The sequence below is a fragment of the Dipodomys merriami genome, unplaced genomic scaffold (genome assembly GCF_024711535.1).
Source record: "Dipodomys merriami isolate MVZ:Mamm:240054 unplaced genomic scaffold, mDipMer1.0.p SCAF_6, whole genome shotgun sequence".
NCBI lineage: Eukaryota > Metazoa > Chordata > Mammalia > Rodentia > Heteromyidae > Dipodomys > Dipodomys merriami.
This window is the reverse complement of record NW_027206179.1, coordinates 52,524,825-52,542,114: the sequence shown is the minus strand read 5'-3', so window position 1 is coordinate 52,542,114 and position 17,290 is coordinate 52,524,825. Positions and strand designations below refer to the sequence as shown.

At 32.3% G+C, this 17,290-nt stretch overlaps 1 long non-coding RNA gene across 1 annotated transcript in view; it reads left to right on the top strand.

Moving 5' to 3' along the window:
• LOC138813529 (uncharacterized) overlaps window positions 1–7,136 on the top strand; it is a 46,188-nt gene extending 39,052 nt beyond the window's left edge. The window contains exons 4-5 of the long non-coding RNA XR_011367839.1: window positions 591–624; window positions 7,054–7,136. This is a non-coding gene — a long non-coding RNA (uncharacterized lncRNA). The remainder of the gene's footprint in view (window positions 1–590; window positions 625–7,053) is intronic.
• Window positions 7,137–17,290: the final 10,154 nt, after the last annotated feature.

The window sequence follows — 17,290 nt, the reverse complement described above, 5'->3', positions numbered from 1 at the left end:
CCTTAAGATTGGCACATGCACACAAACAGACACACAGACACAGACAGAGACACATACACACACACACACACACACACACACACACACACACACACAAGAGAAGCAACAGGAGAGGTGGAAGGAAGAATACTTCAGTGTGAAAAGGATGTAAGGTGTGAGATATGTACAGCGAATATGTCGTAATATGACATAAGGAAAATCACCAAATGTGATTTGAGAAAGATGAGAGGAGGAATGGTCAGAGTTGGTGGTGGGTTTATTCAATGTTCACTATGTTGCATCTATGGAAATATTACATTGAAACCCTAACATGTTACAAATATGTGACAACTAAAAATAAAAACCAGAGCCAGAAAATATATCTTTTCTTATTTTGTCTTTATGCCAATCCATAAAATACTATGGGAAAAAAGTGATTCATAAAATCAATGCAATATTTTATTAGGCTAAATTCTGATGCATTGAAGACAAATAATCAATTCATTAACTCAATTTAACCTGTCAGCTCTAAAATATATGATAAGGTATGTGACAGAATTAAATGGTGTGCATATTTAGCCGAGGAATTCATGCTTCTTTCGTCTTTTCAGATCCAACAATGACTGTACGGGGAACAAATACTCAGTAAGTATTACAAAACCAGCTTAGTTTATTTCTCTAAGTTTGTCATTTTCCTAAGCAATATTGCTAAATTCTATTTGAATCTAAAATTCAAATAAATGAAATAAAATAATAACTAATATAAAAGTATAGATAAAATAAGAATAAAAATATATCCCAAAAACAGCTGATGAAATTAGGGAATATTTAAATTATTAACATTTCCACAGGCCTTAATGAAGCTGACTGTCCCAAATGTGAGCCAAATATAAGTAAGAATGTCTTCTGATGTAAGATTACCAATTTATTCTAAAATCTATTTCAATAGAGTCGCAGGTTTATTTTCATTCCATATCAAATGGCTTACTATATTAAAAGCATGGCTACAATTTTTGAGAAGAAAAATCAAGCAACCTAATGGGTTTTCTAGGGTTAGCAATGAGAGGAGAAATGCTACCAGATGCACATTAGCTCTCAAGGTCCTAGAAACAAGCTATCTTCTTAACTGCAAAAAATAATAATTATATTGTCTTCTTATATGAAATAAACAATATCATGAATAATTTAATAGAATGATTTTGTAAGTTGAGCTATATTTATTTCATACTACAATTAACTTCAAACGTTCTTGAAGTAATAGTAATTGAATCACACTTTGTTTCTTTATGTTTTCATGATATAAACTTTGCCTAATATACTTTAAACAGTCTTTCATTACAGATGTATGTCTTCTTCCCAAATTGGAAATATTTGGGTGTAGACTGGACTTTTTCTAGTTTAGTCATTCTATAACATATTTATTAATTATATTTACAATGATTGATTCTAAAATACTATGTTTTTCTTATTTCTTTTATCTCTTCTTGTTCTTTGCTTTTATTCAATCTCATCTGTAAAAATTTGAAGGTTATAAATATATAATTTCATGTTACTTGCTATTATAGGGATAAAGAAATATATTTAAAATAATTTTCACTGAAGAATTATTTTTTTAAAAAAACACTTCATCAATCAAGTAAACTTTATCTTTATCTCCAAGTAAATCTTCCTCTGTAGCTACCTCTAAGGCTATTTTGAAATAGTAGCTTATTAAGACACTACAATGTGCCTGGCGCTGGTGGCTCATGCCTGTAATCCTAGCTATTCAGGAGGCTGAGATCTGAGGATCATGGTTCAAAGGCAGCCTGGGCAAGAAAGTCTGTGAGACTATCTCCAATAAACCAGTAGGAAACCAGAAGTGGTGCTGAGGCTCAAACCCTACGAGTGAACAACAACAACAAAAAAAAGACACTAAAATGTCTCCTGATGTTCTTCAAATTACCTACCTTCTTTTTTTCCCAGAGATATTAATACTGCCTGTGGAAATTATAATTAACTAGCATTAAAAACTATACTATTAAAGTTAATATTACATATTAGTCTTTGCCTATTTTAAACATCTGAAAACATGTATTTAAGAAGACTTATTCTATCTTTCTATATAGTTTTGTGTGTGATGATCTATACTCTTTTGTGAAAACACAGTTCATTTATCATTCTTGCTATAATTTACAGCGTTACATGACTTACTGAAATTTGTTTCTCCTTGAAACTCATAATGGGTAATCTCACTTATGGCCAGTTTACATCTTGAGTAAGCCACAGTACTTTGCACATCCTTATTTATGTCCTATAATACCCAGGTACACATATATCAGGTACATGACATGAATTAAAATAGTTGGATACTATGTTCAATTGAACATAGATATCCTATAATAATGCTCTTATTTTACCATTATTTTAGCATAATTCCATGATAATAACTGTCTTTAAGAACTTTATGGATATTAGCAATCATATATTTGTGATTTAAGTTGATTATTTATCAGGTAATATATGAAACCATACATGTATTTATTGTATTTTACACCTTCATTAAACAAATCAACGTGGTTTTATGTGAATGCCTCTATATATGAATATATAATACTCTCATCAATTTTTCTTCTAAATTTTCCTTTCCTTTGTTCTCCTCCTCCCACTTTTCAGTCTTACTTCTTTTAGGAGAAGGAGTAGAGAGAAAGAGAAAGACAGAGGGAAGGAGGGAGGAACAGGAACACAGAGAGGACAGATAGAGGAGCCAGAGAGGAGAGAGGATTATATGGCTTAGCATTCTACACCAGGATAATTTCATTTAACACGATTCTCTCTAGCTCAATAAAATTTTCTGCAGTAGGTAGGATTTTATTTTTATTTAGGGCTGCATAATATTCTGTTCTCTCTACAGTCTCTATTTTCTTCATTCATTCATCTATTGACAGGTTCTATAGACTGAATAGTAAAACAAAGATGAGTGAAAAGTTATATTTTGGTATATAGACTTTATTTCTTTTAGATAGATAGACAGATAGATAGATAGATAGATAGATAGATAGATAGATAGATAGATAGATAGATAGATAGACAGACACATATTTGGATCATATGGTAGTTTCAGTTTCTGAAGATACTTCATGTTATTACCCATTGTGATTATGCTAAATTACATTCCAACAATAATATGCAATTATTCCCTTTTATGGACATCATAGACAAAACTTGTTACAATTTTTATTATTTTTTTACAATAACATTCTCTTTTTCATAAGATAGAAACACTGAAGTTTTGACTTACATTTAAAAGATTCCTTAGACTGATTTCAGATTTCAGTGTTTAATGATTCTCCCACTATTCTCTCAATAGACATTTTTGGACACCAAGATTCTTCTTACCATAACTAAACCAAGCAGGTACCTCCAGGAAAAGATGCATTCATTTTATTTCTTCTAAGTGCATATTGCATTCTGTTCAAGAAGTCTCTCTTTCAAATTTGTAACTTGCAGATTATTTTGTTATCATTTTCCATAGTTAACATTTCTATCTAAAAAATATCATGGCTCACTGAAATCTGGATATACCTGGTTGAGTTGCTTTATTTAATAAAATGTCTTTTTTATCACTCATCATGTTCTTTTTTAATTTTTTTAAAATTTATGGTTCATCTAATACAGTAAAAGTTCTATGGAAATAACTTAGTCATATGATGATATGAATCCTCTCCTGCAGATGTACACTTGAATCTGCTAGTTACTAATCAGTCTGCTTCAGTTAGGATCAGTCTATTCCCATTTTAGACCAGTGTGAATTGAAACCAGGCTACAATTTCCTGTGAGGACCTAAAATACCTCTGATTTCCAATGCCTGCCAGGGTGCAGTACTTCAGAGTCTCTTCTTTCTAAATTCCATTTCCTGTCTTTCTAGCCCCATAAGACTATACAAGTTTACCCTACCGGCCATCTAGGTTTTCCATTTTGATTTGATACAGCCCTGGATACGAAATATGTTACTTCAAAACACTGAGCATACTTTTTTTTCAATCTTTTAGCTTAGAAATTTAAGTAATAGTCATCATTTGTTGCAAATGAATATTAATACAAACTTTCAAGAAGCACTCTTAAATTAGCAGGGAAAATAATTATCACCACTCCAGACTCAGTTAGTTGATAATATGCTATTTAGGTATGCCTGTGTAGCATTTTAACAAATGTTTACATAGATGGATTTCAGGCAGTCCTTTTTTTCTCCTTTATTTATTTTGTCTTCCTTCCATTTTTTAAATATTCTCCATAATGTATACTATAGAATAGAAAACTAAAAGAAAGTGTATCATAGAAGTATGTTTTTACTTGATCTTGCAGAGTCATGAGCTTATAACCCTTGATTAGATTTTCTGGAAAAAAATACTATGCATACTCTGCTAAAATAAATTTCTTACTATTCTTTTATAATATGCACATTACATTTATTGGTTAAAGCCAGAAGTAGCTCTGTGTCTCAAAGTGGTAGAATGTTAGCCACGAGAGTAAATAAAACAGCTCAGGCACAGTGAGTAGGCCCTGAGTTCAAGCCCTACAACTAGAAAAATAAAGTAATTAATTAATTAATTAATAATTGGGAGGAACTAGGAATATAGGACTATATTGGAGAGGGTGAACTTGTTCAAAGGAAACTGTCCTCATTTTTGGAATTATCTCAGTGGTATCCACAATGTTCTTAATGCATACACATTCCAAAATTAATAAATAAATAAGTATGCAGTTTAGTGACTTAGAATTACTTTAACTTAACTTCTTTTCCAATTTTTTAGCATTTTTTTTGTAGTTCAATTATCCCACACATTTTGAGTCCTTCAAGCCACAGTTTAATTCTTTATCACTGCATATCTACTTAATGATGACCTTATTATGAGATTCTCTTAGTCTGGGTATCTCCCGATAATATATGGCCAGCAAGTTTAGTGAAATTTTTCTATTTGGGCTTTCAAAATTCATTTCTCTTCCTTCTATGTTCTTTTCTCAGGCTTGCAGCAGATGGTCTTTGCTAAGCTTTGCAGTCTTGTCCTGATGCTGTACAGAAATTTCTTGGCCAAGTGTTCTCAGTTAATCCTCCTGTTGATATTTGAGAGTCCATCTTTGGTTCAGGCTTTTCTTTCTCTTAATTCATTGCTTTGCAATCTCTGACTGTGTTAGCATATTGCCAGTTTGATTTCATTGCTTTGTGCTCGGACACACTGTCATTGGGCTTGTGTTACAGCTTCCTCATTTATGACAGAGAAACTGGGTCATTATGGAGCCCAGCTTTATATATTCTTCCTTCATGGTACATACACTTTTGCTGCCTATTGAAAATCTCAGAGATTATGACATGCTTATTTGCAGTTTTATAGCTGATAAAATGTTGTAGGAAAGTCATATGATGATAGTTTTGCCAAAGAATTTATATTATTATACCTGTTTCCAAGATACTATGAGCTCTGTGAGGCTGTGTCATGTTTTCTACCATCATATCTCAGATGCTCAGCAAAGTAGACATGTTTGTTTGACTGAAGAGATGTATGTTAAGGGTAAATTCAAAATCTTAATTAATAGACTAAATTAACATGAAAAAATCTTTGAATAATAGTGGTCCTTACATTCTTACTCTCACTTTCACCTTCAATATGGACTTTTTCAGGCAAGCCTGAAATGAAGGAGAATTGTACTGAACAATGTGTAAAGTTACAATTGTGGAAATGGCAAACTAGAATAACATTGGAGGAAGTAATTGCTTAAAAATATTCAAATATGGGGGGGAAGGGGGAGGCTGGGAAGGAATGTGAAGGGTAAACAAAGGAGGAGGCTGCAATGCTTGATAAGAAATGTACGCATTATCCTGCCCATGTAATTGTAACCCCTCTGTACAGTGTGTTCACAAATAAAAAATAAAATTATTTGTCACCTGCAAAAAAATATTCAAATAATTTATAAAACGATTAATTGAATCTGAAGTAAGAGAGCTGCTTTATCAGGATGTATGTCTTTGGTCAAATTACTTGACATGGTTTTGTCTCCTTATATGCACAGAGCAAATAATGACAGTTTCTACCTTTTGCAAATGCAATGTATATTTCCTGAGATACTACCTGCAAAGAACATTAGAGAATTTCAATTTCAATGCAAGTAATCTGTGAATATTAGCACTCAGCATTGCTATTGGTATTACCACTATAGGCAAGTTTTAAAGGAAAATAAGTCTTTTGCAATATAATTTGATAGAACAAACCTAGAAAGAGAAACAACTTGAGTACAATCAAGGGGAAAATCTAGAGGAGCTAAAGGAAAAGAAAGGAGAAAGCTGAAAATAATTTATGATTTATGGTGAAAGAAGTAGTACAGAGGAGGCTATTTGAGACTGAGGAAATAGTATAAAATACATGGATGCATAAATAGGATCATAAAATGAAATTAATACTGCCTCCTATTCATTCATCAGACTGATAAGCATATTACTTTCTGAATGTTTGAAAATTAGAAAAAAGACAGAGGTGACTTTCTTATATTTCTATCCTAAGCTAATTTTGAATTGTTTTTGAGTGAGTGAGTTCTACCTACCTACAACCCCCCTACACACACACAAATCTTTTACATTTGCTGCCAGTGGAGTTGACTTTTTCCAAGTGAGAAATGTCCTATATATTTTAGCTTTAAATCAGTACATCTCCTTATGAATGGGAATTCAAGCCACCTAACTATACAGCATGAACACAGGTTTATTATCTTAGGTGTATGAAGACATATTGCTATTCCTTTGAAAAGCAACCTGCTGTGTAGCTTTGCTATATGTGTGTTCGAAGCCTACGGGGCCTGCTGCCAGCAGTATTCTGTTACAAAGCCAGATTCACTGTGCAAGTGCTCTAACTAGCCATATTAATGGCTGTGGGCTGGAGGTGGATGTTGGGGTGTTGCACCAATAATAAGGGGCTTTCAATGAATTAAGTATATGTTTTCCTGGGGGCCGATGGAAATAGAACAGAATCATAATGAAATTTTAACCCTGCAGCTGTATTTCACATAAAACATTCTGTTAATAAGATTTCCTTTTCTCTTCCTTAGGCTTCTAACTAGCTGAGGAGAATATAGAAGTTATGCTCTCTCTGACAGAAATGCTAATTTTCACAAAGTTCATATAGAATGCATGTGAAAGGTAAATATTTTGTTTTTGTTTTTTTAATTAGACAACTTACTTTAGCAGTACTTTATGTAGTAGCACATATAAATACTTCAGTGTGGGTAATTACTACTTAAATACAGAGATAATTAGGTGTTTTAGTATAAAACTTAGTTACCAGGCAAATATTCAGATTTTTCTCTGTTAAGTGTTATAATACATCTATTGCGAAGTGATAATATCTCTTGATTTTTAAAGCATTTGTTTGCTTTTATTTGTTTGTGACAATCCTCAGGCTTGAATGCAGGATCTGAAAGCCGTTTCTGAGCACTTTTGTGTGTGTGTGTGTGTGTGTGTGTGTGTGTGTGTGTGTCTGTGGTGGGGGCTGAACTCTGGGCCTGGGCACTGTCCTTCAGCTCTTCAGCTCAAGGCTAGCGCCCTACAATTTGAGCCACAGAACCCCATCTGTTTGTTTTTTTTTTTCTTATGTAGTGCTGAGGAATTGAACCCAGGGCCTCATGAATGCGAGGCAAGCACTCTACCACTGAGCCAACTTCCAACACCCCCTCCCTTCCCCACACCCCACCCCTGTATCTGAGCTTTTTTGTTGTTGTTGTTCAAGGCTAATGCCCAACCACCTGAGCCATACCTGCACTGGGAGAGTCTTTGCTTAATTGCAGATAAGAATCTCAGGGACTTTCCTGCCCAAGCTATCCTCAGATCTCAGCCTCTGGAGTAGCTAGGATTATACATGTCAGCCACTGGCATCTTGCCCACCTCTTGAATTTTACACAAATGATGCCACAGACAATGAGGATTTGAGATGATAGGTGATTCAAAGTACATGAAGAATGAAATAAAATATTAAACATAGTTGGTGACCGCTGCTTAATTATAAATAGTTATAAAAATACCCAAATCATCCCATGTAAATCATGCCTATGACAGAAATCCCAGCATAAAATGGCAGATTCTGTAATGACAGTAGGTCTTTCACTCCTTTTGCTGGTGAACACTTTCATCCTTACAGATGTTGTTCACACATCTTAGATATTTTTCTCCTCACCTTACTGTCAATATACACAATATACCAATCTCTGGTCATGAAAACTGGGGAAGAGGCAGCTTGTTCTCAGAAACAGCCTCAAGAATTATGTTTCTGCCATTCTCTTGTAGTTTACACTTTTGTCTTGTGATCATCATGTGATAGATGGGTTCTCCTTCTTCAGTCTGGATTCTGAAAAAAGAACATAACATGAAGCAAGAACACCACCATGAACTTCGATATAAGCCAGAAATAAAACTCTATCATGATGACCTACTGAGGTTTCTTATTATAATGATGCTGACTTCCACACAGCAAGTCTTGTTAAAGATTTTATTCCTTCTTCTGGAAGTAAATTAATAAAGAGTAGGAGATTAATAGCAATTACTTCACAGTAAGCTGCTTGAGAGCTATGGTTAAATCTAATTTAAATTTAAATTTCTAAGATCTCATATGCAGCATGAAAATAATAGATTATCAATATTTACCTATTAATTGATGAATTGATGAAGGAATGAATGAGTGGCACATGCAGAAAAAAATTTACTTCCTAGAGATTCAGCAAGAAATAAATATCCACAAGTCAGAAAAAAAATGTATTACCTTGATGAAATTCAAGGACAATTTGATAACCAGTAAGAAAATTCACCCATGTAATTGAAACCCCTCTGTACAGTATTTTCACAATAAAAAAAGAAAATTCACTGAAAAAATACAAGGATGAAATTATGATATCATACATCTTACAATTCATTATAGCTCTAATTAGAGTATTAGAACAACATAGAAAAAATAAAATTAAGCCGGGAGCCTGTGGCTCATGCCTATAATCCTAGCTACTCAGGAGGCTAAATCTGAGGATCACGGTTCAAAGCCAGCCAGGACAGGAAAGTCCCTGAGACTCTTACCTCCAATAAACCACCAAAATCCAGAAGTGGTGCTGTGGCTAAAGCGGTAGAGCGCTTGCCTTGAGCTGAAGAAATGAGGGATAGTACCCAGGCCCAGAGTTCAAGCCCCACCACCGACAATAAATAAATAAATAAATATGAATTAAAAAATAAAATTATACATACTTCCCTGCTGTTTATCTCTGTTACAAATATGATCTGTCCTTCAAGTAGCAGACTTTAGATTTATTTATTTATTTATTCACACAGAGATTTGAACTTGTAGCCTTAGAATACTAAACAGGTAGTGTACACCTTAAGCCATGCTCAATAATTTATCAATGAAGGGTCATATTTTTGCCTGAAGCGAGTTTTAGTCTGTTGTCTTTCTACATACATTTCTAATGTCTCTAATGCTTTTATTTTTATTTTTTCAGATAGGATCTTGTTTACTTATTCCCCAATCTAGCATAATACTGCAAACCTCCTAATCTCAGCCTGCTGAAGACCTGAAGTTATAGGCAAGATCCACCAAATTTATCGCAAGTTTATAAGCAATTACTCCTTTAAATGAATATTTACAAACCTAATCACCCTTTTAATCACATCATAAATGTTACCCGAATTATCTTTTGTCATTTTCTCTAATCTGCTATTGTATTTAGTTAAGATAAGGATAAAAGTAATAAATATAACTTGATTATTTCCAATGTATCTCCAGAGTATACATTTTCTGAATATTATATTCAACTTATACATGGAACCTTTGTATATAGCATAAATTCTTCATAAACAATATAACATGAACAAGCATGGAATCTTATGTCAAGATGTTTTCACATTATTTCTACCTTAATCAAATGTTCCACAAACTATATCACTGACCATGTTCTCTTCCTTAGATGAATACTGGAATTTTCACTTGGCTGAGTGGTGGAAGGGATACCAAACATCCTCTTGTATCCCAGAAAATACCCCCTGCATTTTTTGGAGCTACATTATCTGCTTCAGCAAAAGCCATCTTTTTGCTTGGTTTCTCATGCTAAGTTGTCAGCTATTTTCAGCTACTAGGAAACTTGAATTAAACTATCTAAACTATAAAGCAGGGAAAAAATAATTAAAGCTTCCTGAACTTACTACATAGTTTTTAATTTGTGAAATGGTAAATATTAACCTCTTGCTTGATCTCTGCCTTTCACAATTCCCAATGGAGAAAGCAATTGGGCTTCATTTGTAAGACTTCTCAGATGGCAAGATGCCGCAAGTACACACTACATCGTCAGAAGCCTTTAGGGATTTTTGTGTGTACACACCTCATTGATTATTAGTTTTCTGATGAGGCTTCTTGGAGTTTAGAAGGCTCCCTGGTTAAAAAAAAAAAAACTTTACTCTCTAGGAAATAAAATCATGATCTCTTAGTATACAAAAAAAAAATCCAAAACTGTGTAGAAGTAATTGAAGGAATGGATTTTGTATATGAGGTTTAATAATCAGCTCACGGGATGATTGGTGTATATTTCCTGAAAAATAATTGAGTGATAAATTTGAGTATGAGATTTTTCATGACATAATATACCTACATTTAAATAGGCTCATGGGAAATTAGTTTCATATCTTTTCACTGAAGCAATCTTAAGTAACTATAATTTTTTCCTTATCTCCAGGTGAATTATTATGGGAGGTATGCACATTTAAAGTTATGCTTAAATGTTGGTAATTTTAAAATATGATATCACAATACTTATATCTAATAACAGTATATAGTAAAATAAATTATTTGTTGAGTAAAGGAAGACTTTTCAGCCATACAAGAAGTTGTAGAAGGCATTCATTGCATATTTTCACACGGCAAATAATCCTACAACCTTTCGTGTAGCTCTGCTGAACCACAGGTTCTAGTCCTCAGTGTGAATATGTTATACAGAGCTCTGATTGATAAAGCTTAAGTCATATTAGCTGTGAGTTCTTTTCTGTGAGGCTTATCTATGGGGACTGACTTTATTATACAAAGGGTATCATAAGCTTCCCTCTGATGTCATATTATATTGCATTATAGAACTATGATTAATTTGTAACCTTCGGTTGCTAAAACAAAATGAATGCTAGGTTGATTGCTTGGGGAGGACAAGGTAAACAGAAAAATGGGAATGAAAATATTGCCCTTTTTAGAAATTGATGACATCTATTTGATTCTCCAAAATCAAAAATATGCTTAAAGAACCCAAGTGTTTTCATTACATAGCTAATTGCTATAGAGAGTACACAATGTAGAACACAAGAATGACATCCAGAAATATGGAATTATAATAATATACTCCTTTTCTAATGGAATATCCCTTATTTCTCTCTCATGCCAAATTTCTCAGGCTAAGACTTATTGAAGCAGGTAGAAGAAGAATAGTAAAAGCAGCTATTCTGTCTTGGGGCTTTATCTAAACACACACACACACACACACACACACACACACACACACACTCACACACACACACACACACACACACACACACACATTTTCAACGTTTTCTTGACCATGATAATGTTGTTTGTAGATTTTGTCATGTACAATAGACTCCCGGTAGTTAGGTCTATATGATAAGGTATCCAAGGAGATAGCTTTAAAGAAAAGGCCACAATACTCAAGATGCATAGAGTTCAGATATGTTTTATTGCATCTTGATATATTTTTCCCATAGACTTCTTATTTCACTAACAAATGCCCTCTGTCTGACTTTCTCACTCAAATTAATCACACTACCTCTCTGTGGGGGCACCATTTACTTTTTGGGATCTATCTCTTCTTCACAAAATTAAGGGCAGGGAAACACAACAGATCATACAATCATGTAGTCATCACTGATTAACACACAACTTGTTGAGAACTGCCTCAATGAAGAACATAATATTCACCTTTTTTTTTGTATCTTCCTTTGACTTTTTAGAATCTTTTACTACCTGTAACAATTCATAAATAAAACATACTACACGGCCATTAATGTTTTTGAATAAATTCTTCATTTGTCATGAAGGAATTTCACGTAAATGAAAATAAAGTTAGGATTTTTATTTGCAGGTTCTTATTATTTATTTTTTATAAGAAATGATGAGGGGAAAGCTACAGAAATGGAGGAACAAAGAGTAGAAGTTCACTGCACACTGATGAAAGTGAATTGTACAACTCATTTGTGGAGATGGAAGGAAGGGACTGGGAGTAAATGAGGGAACAGAGACACTGTACAAAAAGAAATGTACTCATTACCTGACTCATATAATTTTATTCCCACTGTACGTCACCTTCATAATAATAAAGTAAATAATTTAAAAACGTATGGTTTGGGGTAGTTTATTCTTATTTTTCAATTCTACTTTTTATTATTTGCATTATATAAAAAGCCAGGTGCTGGTGGCTCAAGTCCCCATTCAGAGCTATCCAAAAGATTGAGATTTGAGAATCAAGGTTTGAAACCAGTCACAGTAGACCATCCTTAAAACTGTTATCTACAAATAAACAACAAAACCTAGAACTAGAGTAGTGCCTCAAGTGGAAAAACACCAATTCTGAGCAAAAGAAAAAGCCAAATTCAAAAAAAAATTACTTGTGGTTTTACATTTTTCAGGTAAAATAATACCTAATTCAGAGCCACAAATCAACAGATGGAATCAACCATTCTATTTGCTTTCCTATGTTATTCATGATAATTAAAACAAATCACTGATAATGAATAAATAAGCACAATGTTCATTAGGTCATTACCTTGAAATGAGAATGAAATGTAAATGTTTACAAATATAATTTGTACAATGAACTATTTTTTCTCTAATATAATTCATATGTTGTGTCCTTTTCTGTTGAATTGGGATTAATAATAGATGTTGTATTTGTAAAATATTATATAATACTATTTTAAAATATTAGTTAAAACACAGTTTTGTAAAAATAGAAGCCAAACTAATATATAAAACAACTGCTAAAAATCTGGACTCACAGTAGAGAAAAGCAGAAACAATTTTATTATACATGCAGCTTTCATGCAATTTAGAATTAAATAATAGTAACAGTATAGTATAATTTGTTCCTGTAGATATACATTTTAGGGTATTATTTACATGCTAAGTGCTATCACTGAAAAAATAATTTTTAGGTAATTATGTACTAAATATAAAACTATTTCTACAATGCTGTTTCAAATTTAATTAAAATAAAATAATTGTGAATATTATTTCAAAGTTATCACTCTAGTGCAGGCATAGTTACCTGAAAACATCCCCTGATTGTCTTATTTTTTATTTACAAACGATTTAAATTATGTCTATAAAATATGTTGAACATTGGAAATTTGAACCTGATAGAGTATTACATACAATTACTTAATTTGAAACTTTTCTATGCATAGAAATGACATTAGTGGGGGCTAGGAAGGTAGCTCAGCGGTAGAGTGCATGCCTTGCAAGCAAGAGGCCCTGGGTTCGATTCCTCAGCACCACATAAACAGAAAAAGCCAGAAGTGGCGTTGTGGCTCCAGTGGTAGAGTGCTAGCCTTGAGCTGAAGAGCTGAGGGATAGCGCCCAGGCCCAGAGTTCAGGCCTCATGGCCGGCAAAAAAAAAAAAAAAAATGACATTAGTTTAAAAAAGCACATGTGTTATGACGTGTTTATAAAAGCACAAGTAAAATCTATTTAAGGAAGACTCCAAAGAGATAGTTATCTTTTTTCCCTCTGAAATTTTCTCTTAGAACTTTCTCTTAAGTATTCCAAATTTTATTGTCATTTCGAAAACTTGAAAGTGAACAGGTATAAAATTTGCTTAGCAAGTACAATTTTTAACTTAAAAAATAAGGTTCACTACTTCTGTATGTGTTATTAAAGGTTTTAAGGGTCTCATATATGTTGTCAAGTAACCAGTTTGACAAAATGTAAAAAAAACAATTATGCCTAAAAAGGATATTAGTATTTGTCTAAGAGATAAATTCTGAATATAAAAATAAAATATGAAGGAAAACTAAGAAGTTTTATCAATAACTGAAATTTTCTCCCTAAGGGAATGTAATTGTAAATCTAATAAATAAAAATAGAACACATCTTTATTTCTACTCTACCATTAGTTTTCTGTATACACTTTTATGGTAATAAAAATCTCATCTCACTTGAAAATTATCCAAAAGAATTCATTAATAATATCATGTATAATATTTGTCTTGATATTTATTATTATAAGAGCAACCTTTGATATTGTCCCCAACTAATTATTCTGAGTTGAAATATCAAACTTTTGACTTTTTAAAAAAGAAATAGTTCAGATATCATCAAGCAAAAATATATAATATCTAATGACAATTTTGGATCCTCTAAATTTTGCTCTCTGTATTTGTACTGTATCTGACATCAATAATTGTAGTTGAATTTGTTTTATTTTAGGCACTTGTGATATTTAATATGACTCATATCATGTATAATTATATTTTTACTAAATTACATTTACATACATATATTGTCTTTTTCTCTAAGAAAAATGGGAATTAAAACATAGGAAATATAAAGTCTGCAGTTAGAACACCAGAGTTAGAATTTATTTATCTCACTGTTAAGTTTATCTTTATAACTCTAATGATCTATACAAACAAACAAAACCTATTGATCACCTCCCATGTTTGAAAATACACCTTGGGAGGTATATAAACATGAGATGATTCAATTGTGATTATTTCAGGGAGTGAAAAAGTAAAACACTTATGGAATACATCTTGTGGCTTCAATATCCATCTCTCAGCAAAATGGGAATTAAATTTCTGTTTACCTGACAAGTATTAGCTGACTCAAACTCATTCAACTCATCTTAAAGAAGTTTTGGTGGAGATGAAGTTTGAATTGCCCATAAAAGTTTGGAAAGAAATGTAATGCTAAAGGAAAAGTGAAAGGGGCAAAGTTTTTTCTTAAAAGAAATTTAGGGTTCCTTTTGACCCCATTGTCCTATTATATTTAAAATATTGTAACTTTAAACATTCCAATGTACACTAGTTGGATATTTCCTTACATTTATCTATTGATGACTATGAGATATTGAACAACAAAATATAGAACTTTGCTACAACCTCCATATTTGGATGATTATATACTGGCTCTGGAGCATTATATTATAAAGTCTTCACAAATAAAAGTATACGTAGTTAGTCACTGTACATTAAACCTTGGAAGAATCAAAGAAAAATTGCAAAAGAGTAAAGTTTGCTATGTCTACCAAATTAGAAAGAACTTCATGAAATTTCTGTGACCAAAACAGTTTGGAAGGATGTTTAACTGTGTACAAATACAGGCAAAAGAAAATCTATCAACCACCTAGAATTGCAAAAGAGTAAAGTTTGCTATGTCTACCAAATTAGAAAGAACTTCATGAAATTTCTGTGACCAAAACAGTTTGGAAGGATGTTTAACTGTGTACAAATACAGGCAAAAGAAAATCTATCAACCACCTAGAATAATAAAGAACGTTCTGAGAAGGAAATTTTTCAAAAATGAGATGGACATGTTTCTGGAGAAAACATTTCCAGAAATCTCAATGAAAACTTGTGTAGTAGCACATGTCAGTATTCTCAAAGTCCAGAAACTGAGAGGAAGATTATGATTTCTGGGTCAGCCTGAGCTATTGAATAACATGCTGTGTACCAAAAGTAAAAAGAACACAACACAAAGCAAAAGAACATAACAAAACAATATAAATTAAGGACTTACTGAAATTGTAAAAGCAAGGCAATGGAACACCTCCACAGAAAGTCAAAGAAAAGAAACTTTAAATAATTTTTTGGTAGGTGATCAAATCACTAAAGAAATAACCTCATCATACATTTATAGTATGAAGATTATTTTTCAAAAAAAGTATTTAATGCAGAAATGACATTTAAATACTGAAATTGATACTGGTTCCTGAATGTTTGATCTTGATTTGGAGGAAATCTCCATTAGGGAACTAACAATCAAGTTCAAAGTCAAATTGGATCTTATTTATGGAAACTGTATGAAATACCTCAAACTAAAAGTTAAGATATTTGTGAATGTAGAGTTAGAAAATGGAAAAGAAATTAGTCAAATTTAGTTAGACTGTATAGTTTCTAATTAATGATCAAGAAAAATGTATCTTAATATTTTTAAAGTATATGCAAATAATGTGTCACATTAAGATTTTCATTCTCAGGCTGTAATACATAAATATAAAAATTCACAATTCCTAAGGTTTACTTCTGATTGGTTAGATGATTGGAGTAGAAACATTTCTGTAACTACCCTTTTGGTCAAATAGCATTGCCAAACACCCAAAATCCAGCCTGGGTCTCTTTTGGATAGTAACCATTCTCCAGAATGTCATGGTATGGATTGATTTGTGTATACACACACACATTGTGTGTGTGTGTGTGTGTGTGTGTGTAATTGTGTGTGTAATTTTGTTTCACTTATCTCACTCAAGATTATGCTTATATAATTTATGCTTATAGTCAGTTTTTTATTTTTTATTTTTTATTAATTTTTTTAATTTGTGTAACATTCTATACTATGTGCACTCAATAATTTATACTTTGCAATTTAGTGTTGACCATTATGATCTGGCTTAATATAAAAATGTTTCTAGAAATACTCTTGTTAAATTATATTAGTGAAATTTTGTACCTATTAATAAAATTATTCGGATGATTGTAGAGAAGCCTGTCTAAACATACTGGAAGCTATCAAATGGGATCTGCAGGAGTATGCAAAGTGTTAAAGTACTTAATTGACAAATGCAAGGCACATAAAAATCAGTAGAGTTCCAGCATACTTTAAAAAAAATGTGTGTTTCTTAGATTTATGTGAGAAAATGGCTTTTTCCATTTTAAATGAATTTGCATTCCTAAACATTTGGTTTGTCTATGAGTTATATCATCATTTTTTTTAGGATGCACGAATCAGATGTAAATTTAAAAAAAAAAGCAAGTCTATGATTTGCAGTACATAAATAACAGTATACTAACTAGAGTAAATATAAGCCAATATGGAAAGAAAACATGCACATATATGTTTTGAGTATTTACCAAAAAAAATCTCAATATATACTTGGAAATTTAAAGATTTAAGGTAGAAAATGCCTGAATACTCCATGAAGGCCTGCTTTCTACCACCGAGTTTTACCACCGAGTTTTGAAAGCATTGAAAGCAGCAGTCCAGCCATTCCAAGTATTAAAAGAGGTCAGCAGGAACATGGAATCACAACTGAAGCCCTTCATATA